Source organism: Caretta caretta, chromosome 14, assembly GCF_965140235.1.
Source record: "Caretta caretta isolate rCarCar2 chromosome 14, rCarCar1.hap1, whole genome shotgun sequence".
Classification (NCBI taxonomy): domain Eukaryota; kingdom Metazoa; phylum Chordata; order Testudines; family Cheloniidae; genus Caretta; species Caretta caretta.
Window position 1 is genome coordinate 42,935,225 of NC_134219.1, and position 6,000 is coordinate 42,941,224.

Consider the following 6,000-nt stretch of genomic DNA (forward strand, 5'->3'; position numbering starts at 1 on the left):
CTTGGGTCATTAAACAATGTCATCCAGGCATCTGCTACAACAGCAGTAGATCTTTGTCGAGCAACAGAAGCTACATTTGGATCAGAGAGCTATCCATTGAAAGAGCACTGGAAGAAGCAAAGACTTCAGTCCAGAAGTTGACTAATGAAAGCATTTATATTGAATCCTTAAGTGAAGAGGACAAGAAGCGTTTGTTAAGGCAACTGAAAAAGTACACAGACTTGATTCTTAAAAATCTACAACAGTGACTTCTAGATTCTACTCAACCACTGTGTAGCTTTTACAGATGCCTGTCCTATAAAACACTGGCAGCTGAGTGGAGTGAGACACTACCAGCAATGGGGCTGCCATGTGCTCAGGACAGAATAGAGAACTTGAACACAGAGTGGAATATCATACAACGAATTAATGAAGATTTGACTTCAAACTTCTTTTTTATCATCACTAGTGGCTCGACCTGATCTTTGTGCTGTGTTTCCTGGGCTGAAAGAAGTAGGAATTCATCTCTTGCTACTCCCAGTCACAACAGCTACAGTTGAGCGTTCTTTTTCATCACTGAATAGAATTGTGTGTTTTGAAAGAAAGTCGCCTTCTGCCTGATCACGTGAATGAACTAATGAGCATCTCAATTGAAGGAATGGAAGTTCCGGACACAGGAGAAGCCACCGAAGATGACGCATTGCATTCAAGAAGTTCATTAACAGAGTTGTGTAAAATTATAACAAGAAACCAAGAAGGATGTAGATCAGAGGTGGGCAAACTATGGCCTGCGGGCCACATACAGCCTGCAGGACCGTCCTCCCGGCCCCTGAGCTCCCCTCCAGGGAGGCTAGCCCCCAGCCCCTCCCCCGCTCTTTCTGCTCCCCTGCGGGCACACCACCTCATGGGCAGCGCTCTGGGTGGCGGGGCTGCACGCTCCTGCAGGGCAGAGCGGCAGCATGTCTAGCTCTGGCCGGATGGCACATCTGCCAGACACGCTGCTCTGAGCAGCATGGTAAGGGGGTTGGGGGGTTGGATAAGGGACAGGAGGTCCCAGGGGGCAGTTCCGATGAAGTGAGCTGTAGCTTACAAAAGCTTATGCTCAAATAAATTGGTTAGTCTCTAACGTGCCACAAGTACTCCTGTTCTTTTTGCGGATACAGACGAACACGGCTGCTACTCTGAAACCTGCATTGTTAGAAGTACCAGGGCTGGCCCCACATCAAATGACGCCTCAGGTAAGGAGCATCTTTGACACCCCCCCTCCATTTGTTAAACCTTTAAATACTTTATTTTTTAATCACATTTGTAGCTCATTTCATGACTTTGATGCACGATTTCTCTCTCTCACATAAGATGATGCATTTGCAGACTAGGATCTGTAAATCTTACAGAAACTTCTTAGTTTTAAGAATAACCGAAATGTACTAACATCAAGAAATTGAACTGCGCACCAACACTGGGTGGACAAGTATTGAACAGTGTGACAGCAGGTGACAGACTTAGAACGTTAACAGGGCCAGAATTAGGGGCATTATACTTCAAACATTCTATTTTCCCTTTTATCGCTACCAACAAAAACAGCACCCTGAGCCTGGCACCCCCCAAGCCGGGCACCCCAGGCAGTCACCTGTCCCTAAATCCGGCCCTGACCAGGACACAAAAGAAAAGTCATTCAAAGAGAAAAAATATTTTACATCTGCCCCCTCAATTCTGCTGCCACTGGCAGTAGCGTGCTCTGCCTAGAGAGTAGGATTAGGCCGGGTAAACTAGGGAAAGTGGAGGATCTTTTAAGTGGCTGGGAACCTGATCCCAATCCTGTTGACGTCAATGGAAAGAATCCCAGTGATTTCAATGGGATTTGGATCAGCACCTCAGGGCCTTGCCAGCTTTCGGTGCTCAGGTTTGCAGTGTGGGAATCCCGTTATCACCTGAGGACTAGTTGGCAGTTCCTGCAGACTGTCATCTCCTGTTTCCTTGTCTGTGCTCTTCAAACAGGATTCTGTGACCCTAGCGCTGGGATCTGCTCTGGCTCCCACTATATATCTGGTGCAGTTCAAGGTGTTTGGTTTTTGACACAAGAAGCACCGAATGGTTTAGGACCAGGTGACCACCTCTCTCCTGATGTGATACAAGGGTGGCAGAGAGCAGCTGGGATGCTCAGTCTTACACTCTCACTGGTTTTAGTGGGAGAAGAATGGTGGTGGGAAGCTTTCAGTGAAGGATCTTCAGCGCTGCAACACCCCATTGGTCTGGCACATCTAGAGTCCATTCTCTGTCGGGAAGGGAATGGATGGAAGAGGATGTAACTGAGATAAGGTGTGTTGGGGAGTTATTAGTCCTGAAGGCTTAGGGAGGCAGGAAGGTGTTTATAAAACAAACCAAACATAACCAACCAACCAACCAACCTGCTCCTGGTCCCTTCACCTTTGTATTTGCAACTAAAGAGAGAGTGATGGGCTCTTTTTATAAATATAAAACCTAATCATTTTAATGGTTTAGGTTTGTATTACCCGCAGTAAAAGAACATCCATCCAATGAGCTGGGCCCTCTTGGCAATTTTTACAAAAGACATGGATGAAGAAGCAGACTGCAAATTACCCCAAGGTCAGATCAAGTAGTCCAGCAACAACAGAAACACAGCTAAAGAACAACAAGTAAGGGCCCGCTCCTGCTCTGTGCTTACATTTACACACTGGGATTACTTCCATTGACTTCAATGGGACTGCTCGCAGTGCATAAAGCTCAGCCCATTTGTAAGGCACTGCAGGCCTGGGGCCTAAACAAAAACCTATAGGAAGCAGCAGAGGCCTTGAGGATTCCTACCTGGTTCCAACTTGTGAACATCAAACAGTTATAAAATAAATAATAAAACCAGGCAGAGAGGAGATGAATCCGGAGCTGTGGCAGAACGAGAGAACCTTTATCTTCATTGAAATGTCATCCAGACAACAGGAAGAATAAAAAGAACACAACAACAGTGTAACTTAATGAGTAGGCTGCAGTGATTAGGACAAGCTGGATATTAGAGTTTGAGGAACAGAAAATTGCAAAGGACACATTTAATAAAAATAGGGATAAATGCATTGTTATGTGAACTCGTTTGCATATTATGCAGTGACAGCAGTCGTCCCATAGTCTGCACAAAAAAGAGCAGATCAGTGTAAAATGATATTAATGTCCCATGACCCAGGGAAAAAAAAGAGAGAGAGAGAGAGAGAGAGAGAGAGAGAGAAGGAACTCCCCTGAATATGAATTAAGAGAATTAAGGGCAGGATTTTGAAAATCATTGAGTACTGGCCTAATTCTGCCCCACTGAAGTTAATGGGAAAACTTGAAATGACTAACAGGGGCAGCAAGGTTAGACCAATACTGAGAGGTTTAAATAATCTGACCCTAAAATAGTAGGTGTCAGCATATTTCCTTCTTGTGATTAGAATGACAGCTTTAGAATTTTTTCTTCACAACAATCCCATAACGCCCCCCCCCCCCCCCCCCAGACACAGATTTTTCTGTTCCCATCATGGGAAACAATTAGCGAATGTAATAGGTAAAGTTGAATACACTGAACATAAAAAACATAGCAGGTGGGAAATATATAGGAACAGAACACGTTATGATAGTTTGTTTTTATTGCCAAAGCATGTAGGCACCAGTCACTGATCAGGACCCCTTTGAGCGAGGCACTGTACAAAACATGTAACAAAATCCAGATCTCTGCTCATGGAGGAGATCCCCTCGCTCATGGATCTCTACTGTTCCACACACACAAAAAAATACATGTGGGTTTTTTTTAAAGTTGCCTTTTGGTATCTGAGATTTTAGGTCACACTCAGGTCATATTCTCTAGCTTTTTTCTGCAATCACAAGGGCTAGAAACTTTCTTTAAACATTAAAACTGAAATTCTCTCATAATCACAGGACAAGAACAGCTGGGGTTTTAAGGAAAATATCAAATATTTCAAGACTCAAGACAAAATTATGAGAGAATTGACACCACTTGAATATATTTCAATATATTTCATTAAACAATAAATGAAAAAATGGCATTCAGAACAATGCAGAAATAACCACAAAAGCTTTCTTGTGATTGATTTAAAAAAAAAAAAAATTCAAAATGAATGTTATTTCAAGTAGATTTCAAACAAGTTCAGACTAAAAGGAAAAAAGATTTTTTATTACTGTTATGTTTCTCATGCATCATTTCTTTTAAAAAATGAGAGTGAGGGCGAGAAAATGGGAAAGTCCCGAAACCCACTCCCCCAAAATCAAAGTGTTTGTGTCCATTCATTTTTTTTCCAAATTATTTCAAGCTGTTTTTTTTTCAATGGAAAGTTCCATAAACATTTCAAGTCAATCAAACAAAAATCACGCAATTTTTGGGGTGAAAAAAATAATCCCCCTTTTTATAATCGTGCACAGAGATACCCTCATGAATTCTCCCCGCTGACAGCTTTTCACACAGGGAATAACCTGTCTCACAGTTTGTAACGTGGGCCTTTCTTGCCATTATGCCATCAAGTCTTCCCTAAACCCAGGACCATAAAATCACCCCTGCTAGCCACCCTTCTACAGCTCTGTGGCCACAAAGACAGGAGGCAACATTAAGTTATCACAGGACAACAATGCAATGTGTACAAACTGATCACTCTGGTTGTTGTGGATCCCTTGACACGCATACAGAAGACCAGTACCAAGCTACAAGTGGTGACATCCCCTCATTGTCTAATTGCATTAAAGATTCTGGCCCAGATTCAGTCATTAAGTCCGTTCCTATTCAGCACATTTCAAAGGGTGCTTCACTTTAGGCACATGCTTAATTCCCACTGATCTCAAAATGAATAAAGTAATTTCTTTCCACTGATTCTGGGCAAAACTGGACGTTTTTTCCTTTAAAACATCAGAAGCAAAAGGACTCAGCCCCACAGACAGCTCGAAAACTACCGACAACAAGCAGGCCAGGAAACTTTACTGATTGCTGCTGAGTTTGCAGCGCCACGTTTCTTCCTCTATTCTAAATACAGGAAGTTCCTTTGTTACAAATCTCCCCTTAACGACCCTAAAAACGGGATTGGGCCCAGGATCCTTGGTGAAACACAGGAACAGAGGAAAGGAATTACCTAGTGACTGTACTGTACAAACCCGGCAGGGCTAGGAAACCGACCTGAAATGGATTGGAGGGCATCTCATTCTCAACGTACACATGCGGTACCGTTCCCATAAAGAGCAAAACAAATTCTCAGGGGATTCTCAAGTCTTTGTGTTATTACCAATCTGTCCAAGACAGAGCCCTGACTGTTCCCGAGTCAGGCAGCCACAGTTCACCTACCGGATTGATCCTCCGGAGACGGTTCATGGCGCGTAGGGGGCGGTCTGTCCTTCTGAAAGCCTCAGGCTTTGCCGAGATAGTCCTCAAACTATAAGTTATTTCATTTCATCAAGATGCCCAGCTACTTCCGGGTATCAAATAGCTGCCGTCTGATCACAGCCTTTTCTAGCAGGGTTGGGTTTTGATTTTATTGTGTTTAAAGAATCCTGTTCTTGTTCCACAGGGATAAACGCACTGTCCGCCGGCAGCATCTACTGAGTGTGAAAGCGAAAGTAACAGAGGGACTCGGAAATGGCAGCAACCCCGGGTGGGATCTGAGAATCTCCTCTTAAAGAAACAGCCACGTGGCTGCTGAGACAGAACTGGCCGGCCCGGAAGAGTCAAAGTTTCCGGGGCTCCGAATGACCTGAATACAGGAGTGATTGTGAAGAGACTGGCTCTTGCTTTTGGGTGAACTGTAAAATGTCACAAATAATCATCACCTTTTACATTATGTCACCAGAATAAACATTCCCCTGTGGACAGTTAGGAATAATATGAACAATACCTTTGCAGTGCGAAACTGGGGTAGAGGGTGAACCTCATTCTTCATGACTGTAACATCAGAAGATTGAAGCCCTGACTCTCCGTGTGGACAAGACTCAGTCTGAGGCCGAAAAGAGAAGTTAGAGAATAGAATAGCATTAAGGAAT

General features: G+C 43.7%; 1 protein-coding gene across 1 annotated transcript in view; it reads right to left on the minus strand.

Moving 5' to 3' along the window:
* LOC142069112 (butyrophilin subfamily 1 member A1-like) overlaps nucleotides 1–5,368 on the minus strand; it is a 59,558-nt gene extending 54,190 nt beyond the window's left edge. The window contains exon 1 of the mRNA XM_075119491.1: nucleotides 5,309–5,368. The gene's annotated coding sequence lies outside the window, so the exon portion shown is untranslated. The remainder of the gene's footprint in view (nucleotides 1–5,308) is intronic.
* Nucleotides 5,369–6,000: the final 632 nt, after the last annotated feature.